Raw genomic sequence first — 17239 nt, 5'->3', positions numbered from 1 at the left:
TTGTGAGCTGCAGAGCAAACGGAATAACGACAAGGCGAGCTGCTGAAGCCAGCGCGAAAACGGTGATGCCACCTGTGTCATGACGAAGACAACATCCTCGTGAACTACCGACATTACAACTACGATTCAAGCAGCTGTTCGACAACTGCACTGGAAGCGCAGTGCGAGTTCCCTCTACTGTAAATTTAACAGGTGCTCGCCACGTCCGTTAAAGCTCCGGCAGGGCCAGCGTGTTAGTACCTTTATTAACAGGGCAGCTGTGTAGCAAATTGTTTGTGCATAATGTCCGCAGTTTAAAATACCAAGGAAATGGCGAGCGCTCGTCCACGCGTGCCTCCAGCGCAGGTTCGTCAAGCAAAGCACACTCAGTTGGGTTTGATGGCCAACGTTGGTCGCAGAAAACCTCCAGCGTTTGCCGTATTGGACAAACGACTGCTCGGAACAAGAAAGACATCGTTGCATACAACCCTGATTCGTTCGTCCTCGTATCGCTGTCCGCATGCGCGCTGTACCATAGGAGAGTTGTGATCTGAATGTCGAAGCTGCTGTAGGTGATCATTAACCTCACACGGCCCAGACGCAGACACTTTGCACGGTCGAGGAAGAGGCTGCGCTTGGAAGGCTCGGTGTGCAAAGCATGCGCAAGATGCGATAAATCGCGCTGGTAGAATGGCGTAAGAAAACGTCGACCAGATCGATGAGCCCCCTCTTGCCTTGATCAGAATAAGTTCATTGAAATACCATGCGGCCGACGTCAACCACGACACCACAACCATATAAAAACTCATTTTCGTGCCTTTCAGTCATAACCTACAACAGTCTCGCCTTTCAGTTCTTGCGTGTGAGTGCAAGTTTTCCGGAATTTTTTTTTACCAGATTTCGACATTGCATTACACACTCTATACTTTATTTGTCTTGCGGAGAAACTGACAGCGATTTACTATCGGCCACACAGATTGACGCTGTCATCAGCACGGTCCCTTTTCGAGGGTGCAGCGAAAATATAGTACGACTCCCTCAAAAAAAAAAGCCCGCTGATAGTTTTCCCGCTCCGCGACGGTGGCCGCTGATCTATCTTCTCTCCCCCATTACCCCTTGCTTTTGCTGCCACAACCAACTTTGTAGCACTACGTCAACCCATATTTCTACCCCCTCTCCTTCCCTTTATCTCGCTGCGATACATATGTGGTGCAGGCTGGGAACCTCTTTCCCTCTCACAGTCACCTCACCTCTCCCCTCAAACTCAGCTACAGAAAGGGAAAGAATCAGAAGAAAACGTGACATTCCATCTACAGCTCGCATACACCCCTGTTACGACAGATACATCGTAATTGTTAAGTGATGATATGCCATAAGAAAGCAGTTATACAAAAATCTTGCAGGGGCTTTAAAGAGCTAGCCTTAAATTTATTATAAGCGTGGTGATCCTTGAACACGACATAACAGTTAAGGGCGTTTATACTCAACCGCCTGCCGACGAGATACCTTATTGCCTCGGAGGCTTCGAACACCACGTGATAAATATAAGGGGCAATCTCCAAAACCCTTCAAGCTGCATCATTACGGCCCATCGGGCAAAATTACGCGACCAGGTTGCTGAGTCACCCACAATCATACGCTACGAGCAGCAAGTCTTCAGCGCGAAGAAGCCGAAGCATACTGTTTTCCTGGATAAAATAAGAGCTACAGCAATTCAAATGCAGCGAGTGAGGTAATGTTGTTTACCGCTGCCCTGAGTCCCACAAAAAGCTTATTCTTCATTTGTTTTGCAGTGGGCCACAAAGTAAGCGTGATCATGATTAGGGTAATTAGGTCTTATGTAGGACGACAGCCTCTCCCATTGTCCTCCAACAACCCCTGCCCCGCACTGCCCGAGTCGATTCTTTCCCTCCGAACTTCCCTATTTCTTCCATCTATCGTGGTATTGGAATTCCCTTTCTTCTAGACCCGTCCCGCAATATCCACTATGTTAAACCGGGTGGCCCACCTGTTGTATGTGTGAGAGAGACAAGGCTCTTTATTAAAAGAAAGCAGAGAGGTCTTTCTTGAGGTTGTCGCAATTCACTGTAAGAAGTTAAGGGGAAAAGAGAAAAAACGGAGGAATCCATAGAAGAGAGAAGAGGTAAAATAAGGTAAATGTTGCCGGTGGGAGATAGACCATGAGTGCTTCAAGTCTAGGTGGTTCCACATAGTGTGGCGATATTTAGTCTTACATTGTCTCAGCAGCACCGATGTCGTGGAGGTAATCAAATGTGGCTAGCAATTTCCGCTGAGACGAAGGAGATTGCCACGGTGTCAGAAGCGCTTTTAAAATTAGTAAAATTTTTTTGAAGCAATCGATCTTCTATGCGACATGGTTTCTTGCTCGATTGTATGCAGGACAGTCCAGTAAGAATTGCTCGACCGTTTTCTGTCAATTGATGTTGTCCCTATCAGGGATCGAGGTTTGGCAACGATATCGGAATTTATTTCTGAGAGCTGCGTTAACACGTCACCGATGGAGCAAGACTCTATTCGACGTGGAATTTGCAATGGTTGCCTCATTGCTAAAGAATGATCTACAATAAAAAGGGTAGAGGTGCTGGATTTTGGGGAGGGACCATAAGTTGGGTCTTTCCCGTAAACAGGGTGCTTTGCTTATGTGGAGACATCGTGCTTTGTGAAGAAATTGTTCCTTGCGTTCTGCAATCGTAATCTTTTCTTGGCAGCCTTGTCTGTAATTTTGTTGCATATGATGCCGCTGCACGCCTTGATCCACTGCAGTGTACAGTGCTGCTCAGCGACGTAGTCTAGATGTTTCAGTTAGGTGACGTCGCGGCATATATGCACGCAACGTATAAGCAGCTGGCTCGTCAACGAGTTTGTAGCGCAGTCTTCGAATGTGTAAAGATAACCTACTGTGCTGGTGGCTGGAGAGAAAGGAGTGAAGTGCTTGGTAGTGGCATGGTGTTCAGCCGATATAGATGATTTTGCCCGCTCGAGATGGTATGAGAGTGCTTCGCCGGTTTGTAGAATAGAGAACCCAGAACAGATGTACTTAGGTGTAGATCAGCCATCAACAAATACTTATGTCATATGAGAGTATTGGCTAATAATATCGGTACGTTTTCTTTGAAGGAGGCAAATTGAGGCACATTTTTATACGAATCCAGGTAAGCTAAATTTGATTCATAGGGGTGAGAAAGTGTAATGCGGGAAATCAGCTGGCATGGAGCATCGTCGTTAGAGAGTTAAGGAGAGGCTTAAAGTATTTATAGTTTTTGTAAAACAGGTGTTTTCTTGCAGTTGCACAAATCGGGCGAAGAATCTTGTTTTTCTGTGCAGCCTCAAGTATATTCGGTATGTTTCCTGCAATCGATGACCATCTAAAGAAAAGGAACCAGCAACAGCGCTACAAGATGCATTCAGAGTAACTGCATGCCTACTCAAGCCCATTTCTGCTTCATTATTTGAAATATGATTTCATCTACTCCCGTTCATTCCCTGATACAGAAAGCTCGTTTCCTGTTCCTAGGTGGTATTCCTAAAATTGTTCGTTGCACGACCGGCTGAGTCGACGTAAGTTTGCTTTCAGTTGTTTATTAAGGCGCATATATTCCCCTTCATATGGCATTACGGGCACAATGCCCTGGTCGTACATTCTCTTTGCGGTTTATTTTTTTGGAGCTTTTGCGGAGCGCACCCCAGCTGATAGCTGCTTTGCGGTGAATTGCTCTCTCGTTAGGCCAAGTTGTGACCCCGTATCCCAAACGTGAGGCAGAGATAATTCGAAGGATAAGAATGGGGTGGAGAGAATTCGGCAGGCATTCTCAGATAATGAATTGCAGCCTACCATTGTCCCTTAAGAACAAAGTTCATGACAGCTGCATCTTACCGGTACTCACCTACGGGAAGAAACCTGGAGGCCCACTAGGAGTGTTCAACCTAAAATGAACACTACTCAGAGCGCAATGGAACGGAATATGATAGGGGTGACATTAAGGGAAAAAGAGAGCGGAGTGGGTCAGGGAACAAACGCATTTAAGGACATATTAGTAGATATTAAGAAGGAATGAACGTGGGCTGGGCGTGTAATGCGAAGGCAAGATAACCGTTGGTCATTGAGGGTGACAGAGCGGATCCCTAAAGAAGGCAAGCGTTGCAGGGGGCGGCAGAAAGTTAGATGGGAAGATGAGATCAAGAAGTTGGTGGTGATGAATTGGTCGCAGGTAGCACAGAAACGGGGTAATTGGAGGTAATTGGGTAAATTTTCAGTGGGCGTAGATAGGCTGGTGGTAATGATCATGATTCTCTCTCGTTAATGATCCAGCACTGAAAATCTGGCCGAGGTAGTTATGTTCTTCTATTTCTAGCGTTTCCTTCGTATGGCGAAGAGGGCATTTTCCGCATGCATCACCAGACCCTCACCAGAGAAGGATCTGGCCCCCCTAGTGCAGTAGCTGCCCTCCTCCTATGAGTGACCAACCGAATCCGCGGCCCTCTGTCCCGAGCTGCTGAGCACAACATGACCGAGGCGGCGGAGCTAAGGCCACTGACGCAGCAGAGTATGCTACGAATCTCTCAGTCCGGACAGGCACGTCTATCATAACTTTAGATTTATTCTTGTTTACTTTCACCCTCACGGGCAGCATGCCTTCTAATTGTAACACAAGATTTTTAATTGTGCTGCCGACTCAATTACCATGAGTATGTCGTATGCAAACTTCAAATAGCCGAAATATTCTCCTATATCAGTAACCCGGCGTTTCCACAGTGTAACTTCCTGAACACTCCTCCAGACATACTGTTGAAAGAACGGCAAGGTGGTATCCCCTTGTCTTGTGCCCTATAGGATCAGCAATATATAGCTCTGCTTCTAAAGGAATATGCTCCCGTGCATTCATTTATATGTCTTTTCGAAGACCTATGTAGATAACCTCTATTCCCTGTGTCAAAAATTGTAAAGCGAAGTATGTGACTAGTGGCACGCACCGCCACACTATCATGAGCACTGTACATTCGTCATCAAGGAGGTAGATGGCAGAGGGGGGGGGGGGTTTCCTGGCTCCATTCATTGTAGGCTCAACCGGAATGAGCTGGTTGCACCGCGACATTGGGTGCGAACACCTTAGAAAGGAGAGGCTCCCAATGACGTGGGCAACCAAAAAGCGAATCCGCATCCTTGTGAACAACCGCCGAACTGACTACCTGCCGAGAAAGTAAGCTGAGGTTTTAACGCCACTATGTACTGGCTGTAAGCGAGACGCGATGCTAGGCAAGCTCATGTGACCAGAATCCCGCACGAGACGACCCCTCTCATCGAGAGCGGCTCCTGTGACCGAAAAGCATTAAGAAAGGTCACAAACCATCTTGTCGCGAGCCACCACGAGCTTCGCCAGATGTACGTCAAGTTCGAGGACGCCATTCCTGTCGAACACTTTGAACGAAATAACGAGTCTACAGCGCCCCATGACGAGTTCTCGGGGTTCTGACCTTCTCTCAGTGGCTGATTGAGGACCTCGGCGTCTGAAGCACGCTGCAGGCTGTCCCTTCGTCGGCGAATACTACTCCCCTTGCCCCAACGACGGCTCCACCCCTTATTATCAGAACTCATCCCCGAAGGCTGACCGTCAAGCCTTTTCAAGGAGACGTGTGTCAGTGGACGTTGTTCTCGGAGCAGTTCAACGGCGCGGTCGACAAGAACAAGACTCTCACCACTACAGAATCAACTTCCTACATTCAAAATTACCCGGTAAGTGAAGCAGCAACATCCATCGCCGGGCTCAAACAAAGCAGGCGTGCTACAATATTGCCACTCAGCATCTCAAGTAAACTTTCAGGGACAAGAGCAGTGGTATACACCGGTATTTAAAAACACTTCGCGAGCTGCTGAATGTGACGTCTCCAGGATACAAATGGACTGCAGAGGTTGTACGACTGCGTCCAGCTGAACGTCAGCCGCCTCAAGGTTCTGCACGTCCCAATAAGAAATTTCTCGGTGATGTGATGCGACGTTCTCTTTGAGGTCTTAGCGGAAGAGATCGTCGAAGCCTTTTATCGACGCGTTCGTTTCCAGGGCAAAGTTTTTTCCATGGCATCTTCCTTTTGTAGGGAAAAAACCCCTATCCCGCCAACTGGAACAGCTTTTGTGGTACATTCAGATCGAGCTCTATGCGAGAAAGAGTGGTGTGCTCCGGTGGAAACTCCGACAGATTAAAGAGACCTACTCCAACGTAACAGCAAGTCAACGTTGTTTCTGCACTTATGTCAAGCATGGATGCCTGAACGTAATGAGTGCTTCTTTTGCAAATCGGCAAAGTACAACACCCAGGAAAAAAAAAAGACCGCCTTGCAAAGCAGAACCGATGCTATAGATGCCCGATGGTGGGACATTGATCACAGGACAGCGGGCGAAATGTATCGTGCAAGATGCTCAAGGGGAGGCATGCGACTGTCATGTGCGACCCACACAATGCATGTAGTGAAGAAAGACGGTAAGCACACTTACCCGTCCTCGATTTTTTTGGTGCACGCCCGACTTTTTGGTGCACGCGAATTTTTTGGTGCATGTCAGAAAATGTAAAGAGCAAGGTGAGGTGCCTGGCACATTCCGCCACACTATCATCATCATTGTACATTTGTTCTCAGTCATCACCATTACACGGGTTTGATCGGCCCCTTCTTAACTTCACGGCGGAGACGGGACTGCTGGACTTCATATTATGAATAAGGGCGTATTTGCGTAACAGAAAAAATCGGGGGACTAACGGCTCGTTTCCCTGGCACCTCAACCGCTACGAGCTGGTCGCTCCACGACACCGTGGTGTTTTGTGCTTCCGGCACCGCTGCGGTGTGTACTTAGTCGAACGGTTTTTCTTAGTCTGTAAAAAGAATGCAAGACAGCAGTTTACCAAATCAGCAGTAACAACAAAATTTACTATGCAAATGGCTGCCGCAAAAGAACAAAAACATCATTTAATAACTCAAGAGGTTATTGGGTGATGATCTTGTGTTTTTAACAATTGTAATTAAAGGTGTTTATTACGTCGAACATATAGTACCAACCCCAATTAGTTGGACAACAAGTTGTTCTAGATTCTGAAGTTTCCAATCGTTTCGCAGTTGGCTATGCAATGTTGCCAGCACAATTCTGAATGAAATGTAATAATCTGATCATACATCACTGTGGGCAGAGCCGAATGCCTTCAGGGCAAGAATAATCGGAGAATGCGGTGGAAGTCGTTCGAAGCGTAGTGTAGCATTCTCTGCTATATGTAGCTAACTCTTCACTGAGGAACACAAAGATATCGTTGCGTGGCTGAAAAGCGCGGCGAAGATTTTGGAAGGTCGTGAGAATGCACACGTAAATTCACATGTTGCACTATATTACGGCGCGCGATATATCAATTTCTGCTCCATAGACAAGAGTCCCAGCACGAAGGGTTTTTCGCTTCACAATTCTGGCTTCCAGATGCATCATGAACACTGCCTTCCGGATTGAGTCATTGACAGTGATATAGCCAACAAAATTAGCCTATTTATGAATCCGCCAAACCACTGCAGGGCGACGAAGGCATACGGACACGTAAAGTGAGCAAATGTTTTAGATATACAGACTATAAGATACCCCTGAACCTTTTCTCGCACAAGGCACCGAAACGAAAAAAAGCGGGGTGCACTGTAACGACACTGGCAACAAATTGCCCGCCGTAGGATCCGACAAATAAATGTCATAGTTGGTGTAGCATAACCCAATGCAACTTTTCAGGCTGGCATCGCGATATGACACCGCACACCTATTTTTTGATACGAAATTATGCTGGGCATCACGTTTGGCGTAATTTACAGATTTGGTTACAATGATCGGTTTCCTGTATGCATAGTGAGGAAGCGGACTCGCGGGCAGCCTCTAAAGGATAGCCGATTGGTATTTCGAGAAAGGCATGAACCGTAAATGTCATGCTACTGAAGACTTCAAATGGTCTAAACTGGGGTAAATGTCTCTGTGGAGCACAGCACAAATATTTTTGACATCCTCTATCCCGAAAAAACTATTTTGTCGCTTTAAAATATTTTTCCCAGATCTAAATTCGGACGTGCAGGCCTTTGAAAAGTGAAAACTCTTAAAATATCTGTGAAAATGCCGAGAGAAGTAATATATCGCAAGAGCACAATTTAAAATACAGTCGTCATTTCGCTTCATCGCAGGAACTGCAACTCAGTACGTCGTCCACTACGGAAAGACATTCACCACATTTGTCGGTCACAGGCGGTTGTTTGCTTTCTCATACAAAAGAATTCGTAGAGGGTTTGGGAGCCCTGCAGCGTCCAATCAATGGTTTCTTGCCGTGAACGAACCTGTAGGTTATCTACGCCACTCAAGTGTACAGCCGTGTAGACTCATGCTGAGCGAGTACATTGCCTAAAATTCTGCTGTGCCATCGAACGCAGCACACGATTGCTGTCAGTTTGAGTGTTGTTTGGCAAGGTGTTTTGAGTCCGTTGTGCTTCTTGAAATGCCGGGAGGATGCTCGAAGAATCTGTAAGGATGATTGATACCTGCGGTTCTGGTTGTATAATATGAGGCACTAAAAAGTAGTTTGGTGTTCTCTTGCTATAAGTTGCTGTGTCAAAAATTGCCATTCTGTTTGTTTTTGGGAAGTAATTTTCCGGGGATGCACAGACTTCCACGCGCCTTTGGGAAGAGCGGTGGAAGGCTATTTTGACCGAGTATGCAAAAGGTTGTTCATATTTGTCTCGTCGATTCTTCTGACGTGCATATTCAACGTGACAGAAGGCAAGTCTAAGGAATTACCTTCTGTAGCGTCTGTTTTGTAAGTATCATTTTAACCGACCCTCTGCTGCTTCTCTTGCGACTGACTTTAAAGAAGGCATTGTAGCCATATATATGCCGCTTGAAAGAAATATCAAACTCACTTGTTAACAGAAAGATGGTTTAATCGCAAAGTTTTCTTGCTTAGAACCTTAGTCAAAGTGGCAGTCAGAAATACATACTGCTTCGATGGGGTCAGAATGGTGCATTCGGATAGATGTACGCTTCAGAATGCGAGTGATGATCCCTCAATTACTACCACGGGAAGCGTGTTTTTCTTGAGGCATGCACTGTGCCTTCGCTTATCATCAGCGTAGTTTTGTAAAACTCATTGTGAAATGTTCTCTTTCCTGCAATGTGTTTTATTCCGACAAATGAAGCCATCAGTGAGGCCTAGCAAGCGTCATTTTAATACATTCATGACCGACGCACCTTAATAGATGACATTAAAAACAAGTTTTGTGAATTCTTGGATACACCAGGGCCGCACACATGCGTGGGGGTGCTAGGCACCACTCATAAAACTTCACCTCCAAAGTCTTGAATAAGGTCACGGAAAAAGCTCCAAATGCCAGATAAGGCAATCGTGAGCCACTGAGAGCGACATTTTGTATCAGTTTTCCACGTGGATCCACGTGCGATGCCCCCATTGTGGAACCGCATTTGTAGGAAATTTTAAAAGGCTTCTACAGCACCGTTTTATGCTTACCGTAAGGCTGCTGCTGACGCAATTTCCCGGTGTTCATTGTTTTATGCCTTCTTTTTTAGGAGAATGGCACGTGGAATAAGGGACGTTGACATAGAACAGAATGGCAAAAAACGTCCGTGTTTCCAAGTACGGGTACTTAACGCAGCTGTATGCCATGACGTTCTAAATATCATGCTGCCGGGAGTATCAACACTTGTTCTCTGTAGGGCTGTAGCTTTACCGTTCGAGTTGGCCCACTTGAAAAGTTTTGTATTTCCACGTTATCCGTAGTACGCGCGGGGACTGATTCAGAGACCTAAAGAACTATTGACACGAAGTAGGCTGATATACTTGAGAAGAAGTGCGCGGTAATACTTTTTCCAACGTATTATAAATATTGCACCGCTTACTATAGTTCAAAACATCACATGAATAGCCCCGGTTATACGTTCCCCGAAGTCGTTTAGTCACATGTTTTTGAATCCGCCAGAGATTTTGACCCCAGACAGGAGAAAATACCGCCAAGTTGCTTTGTGCGCAAATTTTACTAAAAATCATAAATAAATCGTACTGCTCTTGGAAAAAAGCTACATTACATACTATTTTAGGGCTATGAGATGAGACGTTGCTCTTCTGTCCTTCTCACAGCTTTTATAATAACGTGTGGGGATAAAAATTATTTCAATGAAGCATTGGCGTATTTTATGTATTATGCTTGCGAGGAAATCACCCAAATTTAGTGGTACCTTCTAGGGGCTGAGATACGAGCAGACTTGCCGCAATTACTTCCCCTTTCTCCTTCCCATGATGACGTTTTGGCCCTCCCTAATATTAAAAAGGCGCGCAAAATTGTGTAGGTAAAGTGTCTACTTCTAAGTGTTCATCATTCTCTATTTCGTGCTGTGCCATCCGGGTCCGAAGCCTTACGAGAACTTCCAACCATCAATAGCTTCTTAGGAAGAAATTGCAGCGTGTGTGTTTAAGGTTGCATGAATGTATTTGTGTAGCCCGAAGAGACAGCCACGTGTTTAAAGGGTTGTAAGTACACTTAGTCCGCTATGGTACCAGTAGTGTTGATGTCCAAAGGTATGTTGCTTGTTTATGGGGATTCCCATTTTCAATTTTGTATTTGTTTAAAACCTTGCGTGCCCCGTCGGTACAAATTTCTAAGGTAGATCTTAACTTGACAGTAAATGAAATAGGTTGCATAGAGATTTATTTTTATTTTGGGATTTAAGCATAAACATTTTGCGCAGCTCCTTTATGGTCAGCAAGGCGGAAAAATATTCCCGCAGGTCCTACTAGTGAAGCAAGGCTGGAGAAACAGCAAAGATGCCGACCTCTCTGCCTTCGTCGGAGACCAGGCTGTTGCAACTGACATGAATTTCCGAAGTTGCCCTCGAAATGTCTCAATGACTGGTAGTCCAGGATGTTTTTTTCGCATGCTTTCACTTCTCTCACAAATTGGACCTTATAATCACGCAATAGAACCAGCGGCAACCAGCTTCGCGAACACAGCGTGAACTGGCAAAAAGAAGAGCACGCAATAGATCACGCCACGAATGCTGGGCAGAGTGTTCTAGAAGTTGGGATTGGACTGTGCAAGGCGCTTCTCACGCGGCGAACGTGCACGTCCAGTCGGTAATAACGCGATAGCATTATTAGGCACATTTTTCGACTTCCCCGTGCTTCTAGCTGTCCGCTATTAGGCCTGCTCATCAAGCGTGCGTGGAAATACGTCGTCGCTGCCACCCGAAGGCCTGAACCAGGAAGATGGCGCAAGCGCAGCTGATGCGTGGAGAGCAGGGCAATGATACTGCGGTGGAGACGAGCTTAAGGATATGCCTTTGCCCCAGGTGCCGCGTCTGCGTGGTGAACTTTGTACAACGCCCAGTCTGTGGTAGCATAGATTAACGCGGTCCCCAGCGGTGCCCGCAACTGACGGCATCCGACCAAAGCGTCTTTGCCCCTCGATACACCGGTGTTTCAGTTTTCTTACTCCATCAGAAAAACGACTGCCTGGGCGGTGAATTAAAGCCACGCAATTGGGTTTGGCAGTGCAAAACCTCACTCACTGAGCCACCCCGGCGTATTTTCTACCGAAACGTATGCCGAACCAACATCAGACCCCATACTAGAACAGGTGGCTAAGGATTAACGCCAGTCTGCCAGAAATTAAGCCATTGATTACTAGCGAAAATGAAAAAAAAATCAAACCCAATATATAAGACGTATCAAAATAATTTTTCATCTAATTTTCGATATTCCCGTGGTTGTGCCTCCGAAATAATATCCGCTTGGCAATCGTCGAAGGGCGCGAAGGCGGCAAGTTAGAAATCCCGCTTGAATTGTTATGAATGTCCTCCCGGAGAGCAGTAGTATAACTAGGCCTGGCGTGACTCCAGAGTCAAACGGCCGCGACGAAATCACTATCGTAAAAAAACAGGGTATATAACCAATTAACCTCATTATAAACCACCCAATCAAGAGAACATTGACTGCTCAATTAAATGTTTATTCCTCCTCCTCTTTACGAATCACCCTGATTTGAAAACTATCAAGAGAAGAGCAGAAAAGAAAGAAGAAACGGTCCGACTGATTTAGCCAGTGACTATTAGCCGGATATTACAGAGCCTGCCATGCCAAATATTTACCCGTACCAAAGAAAATAAAAGAAACTTTATTATACGGACTGCCTATTAGGCCGTACCTAACCTCAAAATATTGACCGTCAGGTGAACTGACAAAAGGTAGGCCACCCGGGAAGACCAACGGAGAAGCCAGGAAAGGGTCGAGAAGAACGGGAAGCCAAATAAGTCGGGGGAGGGATGAAAAAACTTTAGAAGGCACAGAGTGGGCTCGGGCAGCACAGGACAATATAGGTGAAAGCCAAAGGAAGAAGCCTTCATCGGTGAATCGCCCTAACCAAGGTTGATGGCGATGAGAATAAATTACCTCGTAAAATTGTGTATTCATAAAGCTCTTGATGAAATCAGAGAAAACACACTTTTATACCACGAAAGTGGGTGAAAAAAGAAAACTATGGCGCGCCATCGTATGGAAGATTGACACCAATATGAAAATACAAGAGCAATCGTCTACCAAAGACGTGGATCTAAACATACACAATATGACAGGCGATATGGCAGGATCAAGTTCATTTGAGGAAAGTTCTAAAATCACGAGACCACAGTACACACCGACTACAGCATCTAGAAAAGTACAAGACGGCAATTGTCGTAGTTTACTACTGCGGCAACCTTTGCGACTTCATGACCCTCCAAGGGGCAAAAAACGGAAGTTGGAGACATGCTCTTGGCAATCCTCCCAGCGAAGGTTTCAAATGGATGCATAAATCATTCATCATCAAAAGCCCTTCTGAGGCCCACTGCAGGGGGATGTACTCTGCCATTGACTTCCAGCAGCTCGTATCCAGCAGCGCTCGAGTCCAGTGTTGGCCAGCAACTTTCAATATTTCCCACCTCCACCGTGTATTGGCTTTTCCCTTCTTCAAGATCTACATTTGGTATACACTCTGTAAACCTCATTATACACCGGTCATCGGCTCTTCTGAATAAATCGCCAGCCCAAGTCCATTCGTTTTTTTTTACTTGAGCTCTCATATCACCTGCTCGAGTTTGTTCCCTGATCCAGGAAGCTGATTTCCTTCGCCATCAGGGTTGCTGCTATAATTATCCGTTTATGGCCCGTTGAGCCGGTCTAACTTTGCTTACCAGCGGTTTAGTAAGGCACCAAGTTTCAGCTCCGAATGTTATCACTGGCAGGGTGCACTGGTTGTATATTTTACTCTTGAGGGATAGAGGTAGCTTACTTTTTATTATTTAGGAGTGCTTGCCAAGTGTCCCGCAGCCCATATCTATTTTGCGTCAGCTTTCCTTCTCGTGGCTGGGGAATGCGCTAATCACCTGTCCAAGGTAGTTATATTCTATTAATTCTAACCATTTATATCCCAAGATGAAGAGTGCGCTTCCGGCATGCTTATTCTTCATTCATTTTTATTTATTCAGATTTCTTATCCTCACGCCATACTTTTGGAGTTTGGTTGCTCAAGCACTTTAAGCAGGTGTTCTGCACTCTCAGCAAAACCATGTCGTGTGCATACCTCAAATGAGTGAAGCGTTCTCCGTTTATTCTTAATCTGGAGTGTTACAAGTCACATTTTGTGAATACCGCAGCCAGACATGCTGTGAACAGTTTTGACGAGATGGTGTCTGCCTTCGTTACTCTTTTTCGAATTGAAAGTTCATCGCTTTACTTGTTCATCCTGTGCGTAAACTCTCATATACGTCGTCTAGGAGTTTCATGTAGGTCTCTTCTCTTCTTCAGCCCTTTATGCGTTTATCACGGCGGCCGTTTGCACTGAGTAAAATACTTTCTCATAGTCTATAGAGGCCATATAAATGAATTTAGGGAATTCCGCGGATTTTGCTTTAACTTGAATAAAAGCATTGCTGTCACTCATTGTTGAGTACCTTTTCCTAATCCCAGCCGGCTGCATTGGTTGTTGGTAATCCGAGGGGTTTCCAATGGGGTTAAAAATAACTTTGGTAAATAGCTAGTAAACAGGTTGGTGTAGTCTGATCCGTCTGTAATTCTGAAGGTCCTTGCTAACTCCCTTTTTTATGAATCGGAATATTTTTCGCTCTTTTTTCAGGCAATGGGTTGTTTTTGTCTTTAGGCACTTTGAAACTAGTGCAGCAATGTTTTCCAGTACTATATCTTCCCCTCTTTCAAGAGATCGACGGTCATGACGTCCTCACTAGCCGTTGGGTTCTATTTTGTTCATTGTGAGCCATTCTCACTTCCTATTTAGCAACTAGTAAGACTTTGCAACTTAAGCCTGTACTCTCACCAGTTGACCTTGATTTCTAGTAGTCAATTCAGACAGCTCTGCTAATTCATCTTAATCGAAAGCACTTGACACCTTCATGTGCCAACGTAGGAACATCACTGCAGACTCCATAGGGCAATAGAGTCTTTCCCGCAGGCAGAATACATGAACGGTTCGCTAAGATACTGCCGTTCACAATTGAGAAAATTAATAACGTCACGTAGACACTCGGTCAGAAGAATCTGGAAGAGAAGGAGGCACCGACCAAAAGCCATGCCAACACACATACCTTGCTTCTTGGGACAACGACTACTGCAATCCGCTCCAAGAAAAACGCTAAGAAAATCTCTTTATCCTACGCTTACGAATACGATTTTTCCCTTTGATGCAAGGGTTCCTAATGCCAAAGCATCTCATACTTTGTGGAGGATAAACCACACGAGTATCTACAAATATCTGTTTTCGATGGTGTTCGGTAGATATGAGACACATTATCTTGAAGCTCTGGTAATTTCGGCGGAACATCCCGCCTCTTCTACGTAACGTAGCCATTACCAACGGTATTTTCATCGGAGAACTGAGACAATGTATATTCCACTTCCAATAAAACATGATAGGAAGTTTTGACCACCTTGTTACCTCAAGAGCACCGCGAGCTGATTACAGGGCAAGGGGAGGACCTCCTGCGTTCGGGGTCCTAGACTTCTGGTTCCACCCAAGAAGCACCGTAGGATCTCTTCAGCGCCTTTCCCTAAACCCTAAGTAGTTATTGCTTCACAAAGATCTTCACACTCTCTTTCTTCCCAAAAAGCAAGAATGTTCCGTCCGGGTTTAAGATCAGAGAATTTACACGTAAACGGTCACCCTGACACTTCGGTTAAACAAGTTAACACCCAGTATTCCCAACCTTTTACGCTAACATTTTAAGCTACAGGCCAGCAGACGGTCTTGGTCTGTTTCGGGCCACGCCGATTAAAAACCCTCGCTGCAAGACTTTTACTCTTTCCCGAACTTCAGTTCTTGTAAGCACATATCGTAAATACAGCGAATTCGTTCGAAAATGCTCTCATGGAGTTGAAGTAACACTTACGCGACTTACGTCTGAAGCACCAAACGTAGGTGTCTCAAGTAACTTCTTTTCCTTTTCGTTTTGCGAGCCTCTCACATGGCGCTAGCCAACTCCAAAGCTTGGACGAGCGCGCACTCACAAGCCCTCGGTATTTCTCTTCATTGATAGCGCAACCAAGAGCTTCAAGAGCTTTGCTGTTAATAGGAAAATACGGCAGCCTGTGACGGCTGGCATGTCAAACTGGCACATTTTTTTGCGCACTCAACAATTTCACTCCTTTCTTATGGGCACAATCTTTTTTCTATATGACGCGTGTTTTGCCTGGCCGCTAGGAGGGTTGCATTCAAACTTGTGCTTTCCTTCTCTTTTTCGTTTTCTAGGGTTTAAGCTTCGTTGTGAGCCCTCTTCGGGTATCTTATTGTTTTTACTTATATCTAATACTGCGGTGTCCCTGTTTGTGTCCTGACTAAAGACGTGCCCACTGCTAGACATCGTGCGTCATCGCGAGCCACCTCTCCAGAACGGGCACTGCCCACGACTGCAGCTCCGTAGCTCCTTCCGTAACAGCCAACATTATTTTAGTTTCAACAGTCTACTTTCTCGTCGATATCCATTGTAGACCGCCTTTTATGTTTATATACAAGACAAACAGAAAACACCGCTGATTAAACGCACCTTAAGTTTTGGACAATACAAAAGAGCGGATAGGATTCTACCCCATGCAAAGAGCTCGACATCGACGGTTCTCTCACGGTGGCTGTCAGCGCACCGCGAACTCCCTTTTCTCTTCTCTACGCTTGGCTTTACTGCAATTTCGACTGAGCTTTTTGTTGCACACAAAAAGCTTTTCACGTTAGCATAGGTGGCTCTAGCTTAGTACGTTCATTCGTGCTCAGCATAATTATAAACTGACACATTTGCCCTGCGTAATAGGCGACAGACATACATTAATTGAGTGATGAGTTCCTTCTTCCCAAATTTAAGAAAAAAATGTTTTAGTGGTTTTAGCTTCCCCTCTTCAGCCTGTTTGTGTGGACTGGAGGAGGAATGCCTCTCCCAAGAACCTCTAGCCACATCTATCGAGGGTTAGCTGAGACCACCATTTCCCCACCAAAATTTGTAGTTCATCCCTCTCTCGAGTGTTTGCCCGGCCCTCCGCAGCTGCCTGCCCTGATATAGTGATTCTTAGCACATTTTGTCGTATTGTTCGTCTTCCCGCAGCCTGGGTAGTTGTTGATACAGCGGCTCGGGACTGAACGCGGATACTGTTGTAAATTCATTAAAGGTATTTGTGAAAAATTTACCGAACCAGGAATGCCGAATGATTGTTTGGTGCGGAACTGAGTTTTTTTTTATATTTGAAAGCACCACCTAGTGTGGTTGCACCTGTCTGGTACAGATCCTTGTGGTATCCTTTGATGGTGTGGCAGGACCAGGCAGTGTTTCGGACTTCATGACCTTATAAAGGGTGGTCACTGACCATCGTTTATAGATGCCCCGAAAGTGGGACGCCGTCCATTGATAAACATACTTTGTGGCATATAGAAGCAGTGCTTTTTTTCTACTTGAGGGTAAATGGTAAATGTGCTGACTCGACGGGAAATCAAACCCCCAAGCACACATGCATGACCCGTGCAAGCAAGCCCCGTATACATGACATGCATAACCCGTATGGCATGACCCGTGCATGAAGCGCACAAGAAGCGGGGCATAGCGTGTCCTTCCGCTGTGACCTTCAGGCCTTTTTCTTTTACTGTACTATCTTTAGTCTCATGAGCCGTGCTAGGCCAACATGCGCCACATTAAAGGTAATTTTGT

The 17239-nt window shown here is 45.6% G+C and overlaps 1 protein-coding gene across 1 annotated transcript in view; it reads right to left on the bottom strand.

Moving 5' to 3' along the window:
• Positions 1–17239, bottom strand: part of LOC144175501 (putative 4-coumarate--CoA ligase 1) — a gene marked incomplete in the record, with an annotated part of 354765 nt that overhangs the window by 50486 nt on the left and 287040 nt on the right.

The sequence above is a fragment of the Haemaphysalis longicornis genome, unplaced genomic scaffold (genome assembly GCF_048455015.1).
Source record: "Haemaphysalis longicornis isolate Haplotype H1 unplaced genomic scaffold, Haemaphysalis longicornis Haplotype H1 scaffold_3, whole genome shotgun sequence".
In the NCBI taxonomy this organism is placed as follows: domain Eukaryota; kingdom Metazoa; phylum Arthropoda; class Arachnida; order Ixodida; family Ixodidae; genus Haemaphysalis; species Haemaphysalis longicornis.
This window is presented reverse-complemented; position numbering and strand designations above follow the sequence as displayed.